The sequence below is a fragment of the Nomascus leucogenys genome, chromosome 22a (assembly GCF_006542625.1).
Source record: "Nomascus leucogenys isolate Asia chromosome 22a, Asia_NLE_v1, whole genome shotgun sequence".
NCBI lineage: Eukaryota > Metazoa > Chordata > Mammalia > Primates > Hylobatidae > Nomascus > Nomascus leucogenys.
This window is the reverse complement of record NC_044402.1, coordinates 118,369,283-118,386,804: the sequence shown is the minus strand read 5'-3', so window position 1 is coordinate 118,386,804 and position 17,522 is coordinate 118,369,283. Positions and strand designations below refer to the sequence as shown.

The 17,522-nt window shown below is 45.7% G+C and overlaps 1 pseudogene; it reads left to right on the top strand.

Annotated features, from left to right (window-relative positions):
• The first annotated feature begins 3,227 nt into the window (after positions 1-3,227).
• On the top strand, positions 3,228-10,031 carry LOC101179264 (annotated as a pseudogene).
• Positions 10,032-17,522: the final 7,491 nt, after the last annotated feature.

Here is a 17,522-nt window from a genome sequence, read left to right as displayed (position 1 = left end):
AAACAAAGGCAGCATTCCACCTTTTTGCTTTTTTTTTTTTTTTATTTTTGACATGGAGTCTCCCTCTGTCGCCCAGGCTGGACTGCAGTGGCACGATCTGTATATATATCTGAAGTGTATATATATACATACACACACATACACCTCCACACCCTGCCACACACACACCATGGAATACTATTCAGCCATAAAGAATGAAATAATGTCTTCTGCAGCAACTTGGATGGAATTGAAGGCTGTCATCCTAAGTGAAATAACTCAGGAACTGAAAAGCAAATACTGCATATTCTCACTTATAAGTGGGAGCTAAGCTATGGGTACCCAATGGCATACAGAGTGGTATAATGGACATTGGAGACTCAGAAGTGGGGAGGTTGGGAGGGGGTATGGGATGAAAAATTACCTATTGAGTACAATGTACACTATTTGAGTGATGAGTACACTAAAAGCTCAGACTTTACCGCTCTATGTTTCATCCATGTGACCAAAACCCACTTGTACCCCTAAAGCTATTGAAATTTTAAAAAATTGCTTATGAAGTTCTTTCGCGTTTGTCATTTTCTGGACCTGCACATGGTTTGTGTGAGTTTGAGTGTGTGTGTGTGTGTGTGTGTGTGTGTGTGTGTGTATATGAGAAGAATTTTAACTCAAATTCAATTAGCTTAATAAGTATAGGGTTATCAGTGTAAATATTATTTATTTCTTCATGAGTGAGATTTGGTAGTTCATGTCTTTCAAATAATTTGTCCATTATATCTATGTTGTTCAATTTATTGGCTAAAATTGTCCGCAGTATCCCCTTTTCTCCTCATAGTATCTTTAGAAGCCTTAGTCATGCCACTTTTCTCATTCCTGATATTGGTAATTTGTGTCCTCTGTTTCTTTTTTCTGTATTAGTCTAGCTAGAAATTTGTCAATTTTACTGATATTATCAAAGAACCAGCTTTTGCTTTCATAATTTTCTCTATTATTTTTCTGATTTCTATTTCATTGAATTCCACTTGATTCTTTGTTATTTTCTTTATTCCTGTTACATTGGGTTGAATTTAATCTTCTTTTCTAGTTTCTTAAGGTGGAACATGAGGCCATTGACTTGAGACTTGTCCTCTTTACTAATGTAGGCATTTAGTGCCATATATTTCCTCTTAATTTATGCTTCAGTAACATTCTACAGATTTTGCTCTGTTGTGTTTTCATTTTCATTCAGTGAAAAATGCTTTACAATTTCTTTTGATTTATTCTTTGACCTATGGATTATTTAGACTTACAGTATTCAGTTTCTAAATAGAGATTTTCTAGTTATTTTTCTATTTTTGATTTCTAACCTGATTCTATTGTGGTCAGATTAAAAACTTGATATTTCTCAAATACTATTAAATTTATTGAGATTTTATAAGGTCTCACAAAAATAAAGCCTCATAAAAAATATGGTCTATCTTGGTAAATTTTCTGTGCATAACTTGTTCCATTAGTGAGATGAATAACAATGATGTCCCACCTCAAGTGGTATAGCTCACTTTGGTGATATTTCTGCCAATGATGCAAAAACTAAAATACACCGTGGAGAAACTTAAGACAAATCTATATTGAGGGATGTATTATGAAATAACTGTCCTATAATCTTCAAAAAAGTCATGATCATGAAATGCAAGGAAAGAAAGAAATTGTTATGGACTAAAGGAGACTAAAGAGACATGACATCTCAATCCCTTGTGAGTTTCTGGACTATAATATTTTACAGTAAAGAACATTATTAAGACAACTAAACATGAATGATATCTGAAGATGAGATGATAGTAATACAGTAGCATTAATTTCCTGACGTTGATGATCTCATTAGGTTATATTGGAGAATATCCTTGTTATAGGCAACACATACATACAAAAGTGTTCAGTGGGCAAGGGCATCTTGTTGCAAATTGCCTCTCAAATAATTTAGAGAAAAAAAGATTTGCTTCATTTGGACAAGTTTCTTGAAAATTTGAGATTTTTTCCAAAATAAAAAAAATGCAGATGAAGAAACAGGAAAGACCTCGATTAGAAACAAGTCCACAGACAACCTAGGGCAGGGTCCTCCACCCCAGGACTGCAGACTGGTACCAGCCCATGGCCTGTTAGGAACTGAGCTGCACAGCAGGAGGTGAGCAGCAGGTGAGTGTACTGCCTGAGCTCTGCCTCCTGTCAGATCAGTGGCAGCATTAGATTCTCACAGGAGTGTAAACCCTATTGTGAACTGCACATGCGAGGGGTGTAGGTTGCATGCTCCTTATGAGAATCTAACTAATACCTGATGATCTAAAATGAAACAGTTTCATCCTGAAACCGTCCCCCACCGTTGTCCATGGAAAAATTGTCTTCCATGAAACCAGTCCCTGCTGCCAAAAAGGTTGAGGACTGCTGACCTAGGGATTAAGATTTGCAAATAAGGATTTAAAAGACTTTAATAATGGCTCTTCCCACCAATTTTCCAAAATTGGTCAAAATCAGTAAGTCACACATACAGAAAGCTCAGTGAATCTCAATCAAGATAAATACAGGGAACATCACACTCAGGCATTTTGATAGTCCAACTTCTGAAAGTTAAAACTGGGAAAAAAAGTTCTTAAACATAACCAAATAAAAATGCACATTATATACAGGAAAACAATGATAAGAACTACAGCTGACTTCTCATCATAAAAATTGAAAGCCAGAAGACAATGGAATAACATCTTTAAATTGCAGAAAGAAATATATTATCAATGTTGGATTAAATATTCAGTGAAGATAGCTTTCAGAAGTGAAGACAAATAAAGGCATATTAAGTTAAACATAAAAGCAGAGAGAATTTTCCAACAGCATACTTATACTACATTAAATGCTAAAGGAAGTTCTTTAAGCTGAAGAGAGATGCTACTAGAGAGAATCTGGATCTACAGGAAGGATTGAAGAATATGGCACATGGGAAACGTGAATAAATATAACTATATTTTTATTTTCTTAAATTATTCAAAAGTTAACATTTTCATTTAAAAATAATAACTGTATTGTGGAGTTTAAAATTCATGCAGAAATATGTATATGGCAATAATAAGACAAAAGATGGATTGCAGGTAAATGAGATTATACTATTTTAAGAATCTCAAATTATGTGTATGGTATATTATTTCAAGATAAAGTCTGATAAGTTAAGAACGCCTATTGTAACCTCTAAAGCAATTACTAAAATAAAAAGTGCAGGTAGTTGTAACACTAGAAAGATGGTGGAGCAAGAGCAAAGACAAATCCCTTTGGTTCCAGAAAATCTCCTGAAAAAGAGGAAGGCTTATCAAGCCCTCAAAGCTACCCAGGCAAAGCAGGCACTTTTGGCAAAGAAGGAGCAGAGGAAGGAAAAGGGCTCAGGTTTAAGTGAATGGAATCATTTCTACATGATTCCTGGAGGCAGAAACGTGACAAGATGCGTCTCAGATGACTAAAAGTGAAACCTCGTGCCTTGGAATCACCAGATAAACATTCCTTGGCCTTTGTTGAACGCATTGAAAGGATTGATGGCATGTTTACTGGTGCAGAGAACCATTGCAAGACTTTGCCTAAAGAAAATTTTAGTGGTGTGTTTGTAAAAGTCACCCCCCAGAAGCTAAAAATGCTGCGTATAGTGGAACCTTATGTGACCTGGGGATTTCCAAATCTGAAGTCTCTCTGGGAACTCATTTTGAAACGTGGACAAGCCAAGGTCAAGAATAAGACCATCCCTCTGACAGACAACACAGTAATTGAGGAGCACCTAGGGAAGTTTGAAGTTTGGTGTCATTTGCTTGGAAGACCTCATTCATGAAATTGCCTTTCCAGGGAAGCATTTCCAGGAGATCTCATGGTTCTTGTGCCCTTTCCACTTCTCAGTGGCCTGTCATGCTACCAAAAATAGAGTGGGCTTCCTCAAGGAGATAGGCACACCTGGCTATCAGGGTGAACGCATCAATCAGCTCATCCGCCAGCTGAACGAGACCCAGGTGCCAAACTGCAGTAAATTTTTATCAGTGAAGTGGAAGCATGTGTTTTTGTTTTTTTGGGGGGGAAATTTTTATCAAGTATCTTCAGAGAAGATTATTTCCGGCTTTATCGTCAAAAACTGGAAAGGAAGGGTCAAAGAAAAGACAGAAGCTTATGTTCATGGCAGGCACCTCTCATCACAGTCCAGTTCCAAGGAAAAATTCCAGCATTTTCTACATTGGCTGCTGCCTCGTCTGAAATCAGCACATTCCATGGAGGAAGGAAACCTGCTTTGTTTCATCTTCTGTCCTAGGGTTTAATGTTGGTAAATGTGTAACTCTAGCATTTGTACAAGGCTCCCTAAGACTCATGCAGCTGTCGACCAAGCCCAGGGACATAATTGAATCTGGAGATTCCTCAGGCCTTGTTTTGAAAAAGACTTGAAATACACATAGGAAGAAAGGTACAAAAATAAATGTTCACTTGTCTCTGCAAAAAAAAAAAAAAAGTACAAAGAGATATGATTAAAAAGCCAATAGAGAAAATAGAATACTAAAAATTACTCAAGACAGGAAAGAGGAAACAAAAGAATGAAGAATAGAGGGAACAGATAAGAAAACAAGTAGCAAGATGGTAGAATTAAAGCAAACCATGTCAATAATTTAATTAATAAAAGACTAAGCACTCAAAATGCAGTTTGTCAGACAATTAAAAAGCAAGACACAGTAAAACACTGTTTAGAAGAGATGTGTGTTAAGTATTAACACACTGACAAAGGTAAGAGAATGAAAAAAGCTATTTATGCAAACATCAAACATAAAAAGGCTGGTATAGCTATATTAATATCTGACAAAATAGACAAGAAGATAAAGATGATCATGGGTCACAATGGTACAGATTATTTTTTGAACTGAATTGTGTTTTCTCAAAATTAATATGTTGATGTCCTAACCATCAAAGTGTCTGTATTTGGAGATAGAGCCTTTGCAAAAGTAATTAAAGTTAAAGGAGGCCGTAAGGGTGGGGCCATTAGGACTGGTGTCCGTATAAGAAGAGGAAGAGACACTAGAGATCTCTCTCTGCATACATGGAAGAAATGCCATGTTAAGTGATATGGTCTGTCTGCATCTCCACCCAAATCTCACCTTGAATAGTTATAATGCCCACATGTCAAAGGTGGGGCCAGGTGGAGATAATTGAATCATGGGGCGGTTTCCCCCATATTTTTCTCATGATAGTGAATAAATCTTACGAGATCTGATGGTTTTATAAATTGGAGATTCCCCACACAAGCTCTCTTGCCTGCCGCCATGTAAGATGTGACTCTGCTCCTCATTCGTCTTCCACCATGATTGTGTGATTGTGAGGCCTCCCCAGCCATGTGAAACTGTGAGTCCATTAAATCTCTTTCCTTTATAAATTACCCATTCTCAGGTATGTCTTTATTAGCAATGTGAGAACAGACTAATTCACGAAGACACAACAAGGTGGCCATCTATAAGCCAAGGAGAGAAGAGAGGCTTCACCAGAACCAACCCTGTTGCCACCTTGATCATGGACTTTCCAGCCTTCAAAACAGTAATAAAGTACTGTCTGTTGTTTAAGCCACTTGTTCTGTGGCATTTTGTTAGGCAGGCCAAGGTGACTAACCCAGATGATAAAGGGGTCAATTCCTTGAGAAGAGATATCAATTCTAAATGTGTATGTATTTAATAATAGCACTTCAAGATACATGAAACAAAAAATGATACAACTACAGGGAGAACTAGACAATCATAGTTGGATGTTGTGATAACTGTCACTGTCACTTAGTAATTGACAGTACTTTTTCAGCTCTGGTCTTAGAAGTGGCTATTTCTGCAAGGAGCTCTGGTTTCTTTTAGCACAGAATGGTATTTAGAAACCAAGGAGTGTGGTCATTGTTATTAGGGTGTTGCTATCCCTACATCTTCGCAGTAGAGATAGAGAATATATGTTATCTCTACATATATCCTCATATCTACATATGTAGATATAGATATACATACATACAAGCAAACTATACACACACACATTCCAACTTTATATCTAGAGTCATTTTCTTAGTCAGTCTGGGTTTCTATAACAAGATACCACAGAGTAGGTGGCTTAAACAACAAAAATGCATTTCTTACAATTCTGGAGTCTGGGAAGTCCAAGATCAGGGTGCAGAGTCCATGGCTGGTGAAGGCCCACTTCCTGGTTTGCAGATGACCATCTTCTCACTGTATCCCCACATGGTAGAGACAACAAGCTCTAGTCTCTCTCTCTTCTTAAAAGACACAGTCCAATCATGGGGATCTCTACCCTCATAACCTCATCTAAATCTAACTGCCTTCCAAATGCTCAGCTATTATGCCATTGGGGGTTAGGGTTTAAATATATGAATTTGGGAGAGGGATACAAATATGCAGTCCACAATAGTTCTACATACAAACATGCAGTCCATATAGTCATTCATGCATTTATATCTGTATTTTTCTACCTCTATATATTGCAAACTGAGCTCACACCAATATCTGTAATTCCACTGGGTTTATTCTTGCTTTCTTTTTTCCATATTTCCTACTCTCATTTCCAGTAATGAGAAAGGTGGCTCCTATTATCCCTAGTACAATTGTCCCTCAGTATCCATGGGGGATTTGTTCCAGAACTCCCTCAGATACCAAAATCCATGGATGCTCAAATACCTTATGTAAAACGGTGTAGTATTTCCATGTAACTTACACACATCTTCCTGTAACCTCTAGATTACTTGTAATACATAACACAATGTAAATGCTACATAAATAATTGTCATACTATATTGTTTAGGAAATAATGACAAGAAAAAAAAGCCTGTACATGTTTGGTACAGTTGTAACCAGCCATTTCTTCCCCCAATATTTTCAATCCACAGTTGGTTTAATCCACAGAAACCACGAATGTGGTGGGTGACTGTTTGTTCCATCTCTCTATATGTAAGCAGTCTCCATCACCGCAACCCCCCAACTCCCACCCCTTTTGCACAGACACTCTCCTCTTCTTGCATGGAACATATTTATACAAAAAACTTTCACATTTATCCGAAATTCAAATTTAACTGGGCATCCTGTATTTTTATCTGCTAAACCTGTTAGTCCCAGAGGGCCATCCTAACTTCCGTGCTCCCGGCCTTCAGGTGACTGTGCTGCAGCGCACGTTCTCTGCCCAGCCCTGCTTGTGTCCCTTCCTTGGAAGAGGTGTTGATCTCTAGAAAGCCCCCCCAAAAAACTTTCCTGTTGCTCCTCTCCATTTCATTCAGCTTCCGGGAACTCAACTTGCAACATCAAGCCTCTGCTTTATTATTTCCCTGGTTCTAAGACCCCAGAGGCCCCAACCCACACTCGTGTAAGCCCAGTTCCCAAAGCAGCCTCGATCTTGGCCCCAGGGCCTGGGAGTGATTCCAGACGAGCCCCTTTCAGGGATTACAGGCGCAGGACGCTGGGCCTGCGGGCCTCCAGAGGGCTCCCGCCCACCAGGGGGCAGTCTTCACCTGTGTGTGAGCTGCTTCGGAGGCCCGGGCAGGGGAAGGGGTGGGCGCAGGGATAGCTCGCTCGGGGAACCCATGCGGGGCATACGTGCGTGAGGGCACGTGAGGGCCCTGCCGGCCAGAGCCCAGCGTGCGCGGCCTTGCTTGCGTGCACACGCACATGTGTCCAGGTGCCTACGCAGGTGCCTGACCCTGGGCAAGTCGCTCCTTCATGCGGACCTCAGTTTTCTCATCTGTCCGACGAAGGTATCTTTCCATCTCTGACTGTCGGTGTTCTTTATCCAAGACTGCTCAGCACATTGGGTCCTCTCTTTAGAGCCATCTCTGTTTATTGAACAGAGGCAGGGATTCCAGGCCATTGAATTGATGTGGGGGGTGAGTGGGAGGAGACAGTGAGGCACGGAGGGGTTTTTGTCTTTTGCTCCCTAAAGCAATGCTCTTTAATTGGTTTCTAAATATTTGCATTTTTATTTTTTACAAAACTTTATTTCAAAATCATGAGTCTTTAAGTCCTATGCAAAGCTACCAGAATCCTTGGTAGTGCTTCCCTACTCATTTGCAGGAATCTGGGTAAAACATGAATTCTCAGAGCTGGTGGGACTTTCCAACCAGTTGCTTCTCATGCAGAGGCAGAAAAATGAGGGAGTCAATAGCCCAGGCCTCAGGAGCAGCCTTCTTGGCCCTTACAGGTCATTTAATTGCTGTGCCTCAGAGTCTCTTCTGTAAAATGGGAATGATAATAGTACCCTAAGTGATAGTATTATTATTAAATATTAGTTGAGTGTTCTCAGCTTTGTCATAATACAGCTCTGTGACCTTGGCCCCTCTCTCAGGACCTTTGTTTCCTCATCATAACGGGGAATGAAGCACTCATTTTGCATGGTTGTGTTGAGCAGGTAGGATGTTTGTGAAATCACCTGGTGGTACCTAGTAGGTATTAAATACCCATATCCTTGCTTGGATAAGTATTGCTTCCTAGTCAACACTTATCTTCCCTGTTGCCCTGGCCTCAGCAAGGTGACAGTGATAAGTCAACTGATCCCTTTAGGCAGAGACCTCTCCAGGACATGTGCCTTAGATGAAGAAGAGTGTAGGTCTTCAGGAAGGTTGGGGGAGATTGATTTACTTCCTGGAGGGCTTTTTGTTAGCCCTGAAATGTCACCATGTGGTTTGCTGCTTCCTCTGCCTGTGGGTGATGGGGTAGGGGTAGAAGCTGGAGGGGGTGCAGGTGTCTTGTTGGGAGCCCCTGGAAATCACCTCTTTAGAGGGGCCGTCTCTGAGATACGACAATTCATTTTCTGTTATCCTTATATTTTTGTCTCCACTGCCCCCAACTCCCCCCATGTAAACAGCCTGCTTCTTTGGGATCCCTGCTTTGGGAGACTTGCTGCTGCAGGCCAGGGAGTAGGAATTGCTTTCTTTTCTTTTTTCTTCCTTTCTGGGACCCTGAGTTCTTTGAGATGTGAGTGCCTTTGAGGGAAGAGTCCTGGAGGCAGAGCATCCTTTTCCCTGGCAATGCCCAGGGTGGGCAGGACCTCAGAGTGGGCTGACTGTGTGATGTGTCTGTGAGTAGCTTTCTCTGGCACTGGTTGGCACAGAAGCAGCAGAGCCCCTGGGCTCCTGGGTACCGTGTGGTCTTGCATCAGATATCTCAGCAGTAACCAGTGGGGACAAATGGCCAGTGACCACGCATGCACCCCTTTCAGTGATGCTGGTGAGAGAGAGGATGGGCAGGTTCCATTAATGACCAGGACCAAATTTCCTGTCTCAGATGGGATGGGGGCTCAGAGATGGATTTAACTTGATTTAAAGAATTTTTTTTAAAAAATTATATTTCTCATATCCCTGAAATTGTGGTATTTGATTTATAGTTGCTATTTCTGAATTTTCCATAGCACCTGCACAGCGTCTTGTATGCAGCAAGCACTCACTAAGCCCTTCTCCTTACCCTGCCAGTCTACCTATTAGACTAGCCCTGGTGTTCAGGACTTAAAGTAATGGGCCAGCTAGGAGCCTCCAGGGCTGGGTCTCTAGACTGCAGGTGCCATGAGATGGGTACTCCCAACAGTCCAGCCTCAGACACATTGTTCTGCTTGACAAAGCTTTGCCATTCCCATGAATGACAGCACCAAGAGCTACCATGTCTTGAGAGCTTCTGATCTGCTGGCATGGTGTGAAGCCCTTAGCACGGTATCTCATTAGTTTTCACAGCAGCTCTATAAAGTCCAGACTATATTGTCTCTATTTTGCAGATGAGAAAACCAAGTCTTGGAAAGATGGCAGAGCCAGAATACTATCCCAGGTGGTTGGACACCAGAGCCACTCGTTTTAAGCACTTAGGACAAGTGACTGATGGACTGACTGAATAAAGAAGGACAGGAATAATAAAGTTGTCAAACTGGGGAATGGCAAGACAGGATATATTTATTTCCTGCCTTTGACACCTGTCTTCAGTGACCCTTTCCCTCCCTTTTCCCCTTAGACCCCACCCAGACAGGCTGATTTCCAGTCTGTGGGGCCCAAGGGGGAGTGAGGATCCCCTGTCTGTGCCTTCTGGACCCTCTGGGAGCTCTTGGCTGTGACTCTGGGCTGGGAGGCTGGAGCCCTATTGCCTTTTCTATCAGGGATGGACAGAGACATTCTTTTTCATTTTCTTTCCCCAATGCCATTTTGTTAAATCAGAAATCCTTGAGGAGTGAAGTCACATTTTCCATGCCCCTGAAAGCTCTGGAGAGCCGATGAGTGTTATTGTAACCAGAGGAGACTGGGGACAAAGGAAGCTTATAATTTTGTAAACGAGGCTTGGGAGTGCCCTGCCTGCAATGGCTTTCTAGGGGGAGAGGCAGAATTCGGAAAAACCAGAGGCAAGAGGAATGGCAGGACTGGCCAGCCTTGAGCCTTGCACCCAGGCAGAGACGCTCCTGCCCCCTTCTCCAGTTACTGTTTTCCAGCCTTCCCTGGGGAAGGAAGTTGGCTTGCTGAAGTGGCAAGATCTCTGTGCTTGGAATGAAGCACTTAGGGTCCCAGTGCCGGCTCATTCACTTCAGTTTCCTCATCTGCAAAATGGGCTGGTGAAGGATCTGCCCCAAAGAGTCTGCCCTCAGCCTGGTGATGGGGCTGTGTTTTATAGAGAAGGAAACTGAGGCATGTGTTTTTCAGATAGGAAGTGGCAGAACTGGGATTTAGATCCCGGCAGTCTTATTCCTGAGTGGGAACTCCTAACCCTTGCTCCACAGCGCTTAGGCTCACCGGAGGCCAAATCTTGTGAGACAAATGTGACCTGCATGCTGCCACCTGGGGTCAGCCCTCTTTGCCCCAGCCTGGAGGGACAGAGGCTTCCGCTGGAAGATTAGGCTCTTAGGTCTCTTCAAACCTTAACGTTCTCGGACCTTCTCCTAGTGGCCAGACTCTGTGACCTACTGCGTGGGAGGGAAGCTTGGGGACAGGTGGCCCATTGCAGCCCCTCTCAAATGAGGTCCAGGCAGGTGGCTGTTGCTTCCTTTTGCTGGCCATGGCTTCTCACTAGGCTTGCCCAAAAATGGAGAGAAGACCAAATAAAGCTCCTTTGAGGACAAATGTCTTGGACAGGGCTGGGGGTGGGGATCCAAAGATGGACAGAACCAACCCCCAACCCTTGCAGGGCTCCGAGCCTGCCTGCTCCCAGGCTGCAGGTCTTCTGTGCAGGCTGGGGTTGGGTGTTCAGGGCTGAGGGGGGTAGGCATGTGAGTGGTTTGGGGGAAAGGGCTGGGTGGAGGGGAATGGGTTGTTCACGCTCAGCCTAGGTCTGTCACTGAGCATGCGTTCCCTTGTCGCTACAATTCTGGCCCTAGTTATCCTACTTCTTTAGCCCCGAAGCCCTAAAGCTGCCCCCTCCAGCAGGTGGCTGAGATTTCCCAGGTGGACTCCGGGGTCCTCCTCACCCAGGCCAGGCTGCCCATGAGGAGCCAAAGGGTGATGAGGATCTGCCTGTTTCCTCCGTGAGAGTTCCTCTCTCGCTGGCACGGGCATTGCCCTCCTCAACTTGTGAATGGAAACCCATTCCAAGGGGGGTCTGGCTTTGCCCAGGTGGGTTTGAGATCCCCTACTCAAGCTGCTGTCATCTCCCCTCCAAAAGCACAGGCTCACTCACAAAGCTCATCTCAGCAGGTTCTCCTCACAACCATGGCTACACTCTCCTCTCCCTGCTGCCTTCTCTCTGTGTGTATATCTCAGTGTCTCTGTGTCTCAGTGTCCCTGGCTCTCAGTGTCTCTCTCATGTTGTCTCTGTCTCTCAGTGTCTCTGTGTCTCAGTGTTTCTGTCTCTCAGTGTCTCTCTCATGTCTCTGTCTCTCAGTGTCTCTCTCTGTCTCAGTCTCTGTCCCTCTCAGTCTCCCTCTCAGCGTGTCTTTGTATGTGTCTCTCAGTGTCTCTCTGCGTCGCTCTCTGTGTCTCTATGTCTGTGTGTGTCTCTTGATGTGTGTCTCTCTTGCTCTGTTTCTCTCTCGGTCTCTCTCTCTTTCTTCCCCTCTCCTCCCTCTCTAATTTAATGGGACTTGTCTCAGTGTGAGGAAAGCGTCTAATTAGTCTTAGAGGTCCTCCTGTCCAGAATTTCTAAAGCCATGCTCATGACAAATGTCCCAGGCTTGAACGGGACATTTGAGAAACTTTGGGCCAAGAAGAGCAGCGCAGAGCCACCCAGAGGATGGCTGTATAAAATGGGGTTACAATAGTGCCTTACCCAGAAGATTTGAGATAAACCACTTAGAACAGAATTCATGTCTGGAGGCCAATACAAAACATCACCAAAGTTAAGCTGCTTTCCCTCTCCTCCTCACTGTAGGCTGCTCAAAGCCTCTACTATGCTAAGGAGAACAGAGAGTTCCAAGAGGGTTGGTAGAGTTGCAGCATTTCCTAGGATTATTTGTCCAGTGAAACCTCTTGCTATGGAGCATCTAGTGGGGTCAGAGTTCTTCAAATCATAGTTGGGAAATATTGCTAATCCAAGCCCCTTATTACAAAGGGAAGTGGAAGTCTCCCCAAGTCCCTAGAGCCAGCTGGGGCACACAATCAGGAGGCTGGGCTCCAGCTGGGGGAGCAGCTGAACTTGGCTCCAGGATAGCACCCACGGGCCTCCTGTGGTGCTCCCAGGAGCCTTGGCAGTGTCTCTCTAGGGAGTGTCAAAAGCCCCGGGAGGCATGGGGTGTGCGCACCTTGTAAAAATGACCCTGCTGTGGATGCCGGGGCTTGCGCCCACAAAGATGGGTTGCCAGAAGCCCATGAGAGTGGATATTGGAGGGAGGGGTGGCTAGACCCTCCCTTCCTGTGTTTCTGTAGGTGAATCCTTTCTGCTTCAGGGAAGGACTGATAGGGCTCTCAGAATTATGTACCCTCCTGGCCCCCAGTCTGGAATCCGGAAGCTGGACTCTGTCCCTCCTAGGTCTGTATCATAATCTTTTTGGTGTTGATCTCTAGGAAAGATGATGCCTGCTCACCACCCCCTCTTAAATTCCTCTTCTGCCTTCTTTGGAAGGTCCTGGTAATACTCTAGCTGCCACCACCTCAGTTGTAACTTCTGAATACCATTAACCCCCTCTCCTGGCAGCTATGACCTGGTTAGAGTCTTATTAGGTTCCCAAGAATAATGAGGTTATCACCATTTTTTTGCCCCTTTTCTTCTCCCAGAATAGCTGGTCTTCTAAAGATGCTGTTCTTGGCTGGGTGCAGTGGCTCACGCCTGTAATCCCAGCACTTTGGGAGGCCGAGACGGGCAGATCATGAGGTCAGGAGAACGAGACCATCCTGGCTAATACGGTGAAACCCCATCTCTACTAAAAATACAAAAAATTGGCCGGGCATGGTGGTGGGCGCCTGTAGTCCCAGCTACTTGGGAGGCTGAGGCAGGAGAATGGTGTGAACCTGGGAGGCGGAGCTTGTAGTGAGCCAAGATCGTACCACTGCACTCCAGCCTCGGACAGAGCAAGACTCCGTCTCAGGAAAAAAAAAAAAAAAAAAAGAAAGATGCTGTTCTCTTCTTTGCTGCTGCTGCTGCTTCTTCTGCTTATTCTTCTGCTTATTCCTCCTCCTCCTCCTCCCCTCCTCCTCCTCCTCCTCCTCCTCCTCCCCTCCTCCTCCTCCTCCTCCTCCTCCTCCTCCTCCCCTCTTGTTCTTTTCTTCTTCTTCTTCTTCTTCTTCTTCTTCTTCTTCTTCTTCTTCTTCTTCTTCTTCTTCTTCTTCTTCTTCTTCTTCTTCTTCTTCTTTCTCCTCCTCCTCTTCCTCCTCCTTCTCCTTCTCTCCTTCTTTCTTCTTGACAGAGTCTTGTTCTGTCGCCCAGGCTGGAGTGCAATGGCATGATCATAGCTCACTGCAGCCTCAAACTCCTGGCATCTAATGATCCTCCTGCCTTGACCTCCCAAATTGCTGGGATTACAGGTGTGAGCTACTGCCTTCTTAGCTTCTGTTTCTGGGTCGCTATAGCTTAGAGCTGGTTTGCTCCAGAACTAGCCCCTGTTGTTGACTTCAAAACTCTTCTAACCAGGGAAGAAGAAACCTGGTGAGGGAGAATATAATCCTACAGTCCATCTTCCAAAGAGGTGGAGTTCCACTGCCCCAGTGTCAGATATCCACTTAGATTTCTGTAGCAGCCCTTCTTTGTCTTGACCAAATGTGCTGACTTGCAGGGTGCTCTGAGCCACTCCCTTCTTATCACAGCCTGTCCTCTTCACTCACATGGGGTCTCACCCCACTGGAGAGGGTGGCTCGGTGCTAGTGATAGCCCAAAATTAGGTCTGGAGGGCCCCCGGCATAATGAAGGGGCCTAAGAATGCCCAGACTCTGGTGAAGCTGGCAGGTAGGGCAGGCTAGTATGAGCCTCCACTCACCTGTGAGCTGGTATCTGCCTAGTTGCTTGGTCTAGGAGAATGGATGACTCTCATTTTGAGTGCTTGTTGGGGGCAAATGAAGGGAGGTAGGCTATTTCTTATTGTCTATGCCAGGGCCATAGGAACCTGAGGGGCCAGGCCATACAGAATAGTTCCTTGTATGGGAGGGAAGAGGCAATGGTACCATGGCATTGCAGGTCCCTGTCCCTGTCCCACCTTCAGAGCCCTTGGGAGTTCTTTGGCTGCTCTGTGACTCAGGGGTCCCGAAGGCCCAGGCTGGCTCTGCACCATGTTCTGGGTGGTTATGCACCAGAACCACCGCACATGTGTCAGATCTGCTCCTATGGCAAGGGCCAGGCCTTTGCCCTGTAGAGGCTGCAGGGCACACAGAGTCCTGTTTACCACCCATATGTCCTTTCTGGAGTGGATGCCAGCAGCCTGCGGAGGCTGTGGGATCTCACTGGAAAGCCAGGGCTGGGTCCAGGAAAGTTGATTTTCCTCTCCTGAGATGCTTGCATGGGCCTCAGGCCAAGCTCTGCTGAGGGCTGGCGACTGACTGGGAAATGTTCAGCTCCCCTGTCATTGTGGACTCCAGTGGCAGCCTCTGGAGAGGAGAAAATCTGCATGGAGGGCAGTGCAGGCTAGCCTTGCTGATGAGACAGAACAAAAGGGAGGGGGGTGGGTTACTGGAGAGGGGACAGAGGATGTTCCTCAGGGGTAAAAGCGCTGACTAGTGAATCTGACCCAGGAAGAGGAGGAGGCAGCAGGAAGGGGGAAGGAAAAGCAGTGGAGATATTGGAGGAGCCAAAGGGGGCACAATTGTTCCTCCCCCGAAGGGGAAACTGTGGGGAGCAACAGCTGGAACAGGAGTGGAGCTTGGAGGGAGACAATAATGGAGCTCGATGCTTTGAGATTCAAGATGGCAGTACCAGAAAGGTTGACTCCACTTGGTGAGTGGAGAGGCCTCAGGACAGGCAGAGGAAATTCTCTTTTTGGAGTTTGACTCCATGTCTTGTGGGCTTTCACTGAAGTGCAAACCCATGAGGGCAGAGATTCCTCTCTGTTTTGTTCATTGCTTCAACCCCAGTGCATAAAATAGAAGCCAGCACAGATTAGATTCTTAAAAAAAAGTTTGTTGAATGATAAACAGTTTGAACACAGGGATATAAGAAAAGGAGCATTATATCTTAGGGCAAGAGCTAAAAGTCTCTTTTAGATCTACTTTGGGGCCCCAGAAATGCTTGACAAGGAGTAGTTTGGGGAATATTTAGGGTCATCCCACTGCAGGGAGCAAACTGAGGGAGACTTTTAACTAGGGGAGAGGCAGGCAAGGTAGACTGTGCTGGGGGTGATCCAGGCCAGAAGACAAGGGATAGGGGGTCATGGCCAAGGTGAGTGGATAGAGGAACAGGGTATGGAGTCAGATGTCACACCAGGTGGGCTTAGCCTACCTTCTGGGGCTCTGGAGAAGGTGATCTTCAGGAGTTTAGGTGGCCCAGGGATGTCTGTACCCCAGCAGCAGGGCCTCAGAGCAAATCAGGAACAAGAGCAAGACAAGGGGGCTGGGCATTTGGAGTTGGGTCTCAAAGCAGGTTACCAAGACAGGGCCTCAGGATGGACCCAAGGCAGGAGGAGGCCAGTGACCATGCACATAGGCCTCGGGGCCTCAGGGCTGCAAGGCCAAAGGGAGCTGCGTCCCAAGGTGGGGGATGAAACTCCCTTCTTTGGCTTCCTGTAAGGATTCACGCTGGGATTTGTGACCTGGTGAGCTGCAGGTGGGGGTTTGAGGGACCTGTGACTCTATGGTAGGAACAGGAGAGCCTCAGACATTGGGAAGCAGACAGGGTCCTCACGTTGGGCACATCAGCAGCAGGCATGGCGTGGACAGACACAAAATAAAGAAGTTAGCTGAGTGGACAAGAAAGGCCAAGGAGGGTGACCGTGGAGGTCACAGGCAAAACGGAGGCCTTTGTGTGATGTGAGAAGCAGGCTCTCTTTTCTCTGTGGGACAGACTTGGATTTCTGTGCTCAGTGCAGAACCAGTGCACCAGGGATGAATAGTCCTTTCTGTGTGGCAGAGAGTGCCTCCAGCATCCGAGAGTGGCTGGGGAAAGAGATGAAAGAAAGAGGTGACTTGGAGATAATTGCAGACATGGAGTATTGAACACTTGCAGGAGGAAGCAGGCAGGTGTCATGTTATACTAGGAAAATAAAGTAATTTTCCTAAGGCCACAAGCATGTTGGTGGCACAGCTGGTCAAGACTTGGGTGGGATGTGCTCTCTGCCACTCCACACTGCCCCCCAGGGGCCCACACAGAAGTTTGGAGAAAAAGAGTCCCTGAAAGGTGGCTGAAGTCAGTGAATAAATAAATTAATGGAAAGGGAATGTGTTTCCTGATCCCGATTTCAGGGAGGGCAGCTGGGGAGGAGACCAGGGGTTTGTACTCAGGAACTGCAGCCTCCAGAAGCCAGGCAAATCTGAACCTTTCCCCGGCATCTGAGGAAGCCATGGATAAAGCCATCCATCACTTTCTCAGTGGTGTGGAGAGCTCTGGCAGCCCCAGAGTGAGGCAGGAAGCCCCACTTCATGGCACTTCCAGAGGGGTCTGATATTTGTTTATGCGAGACATGGTCCAGCTAAGAGTGACTTGATGATTCAGCATCTCCAGGGTGGGTGACGTGGGAGGAGGCCAGCCTGGAGGGTGGGTCCTTTTCTGTTGGCCAGTCCCTGACTCTTAGAACTCTCCCTGCAATATCTGAGAGAGCAAGAGCATTTAATTATTCATTCCACAAACACTTCCTGGAAACTGACCTTGTGCCACGCATGGGCTAGGAGCTGAGCAAAGAATGGTGAGCAATGGCAGGTGTGGTCTCTGCTCATGTGGAGCTTTGTGTCCAGTGGGAGAGAGAGGGTTACTCAAATAATCACAGACTGGGATGTGCGTTCTAAGGAAATTTTGAAGTCAGGGAGGGTTTCTTCGGACAATAACACCTGCGTTGAGATAGGAAAGGTGATTAGACTTTTTCTAGGTGAGGTAAGGTGGTGTGAGGGAAGCCATGAGTTTTCCTCTGGGGCAGCAGCATGGGCTAAGGCCCTGTGGCAGATAGAAGCATGGTGTGTTTGATGAAAATCTGAAGAGCAGGGAGACTTATCAGGAGGTGGCTGG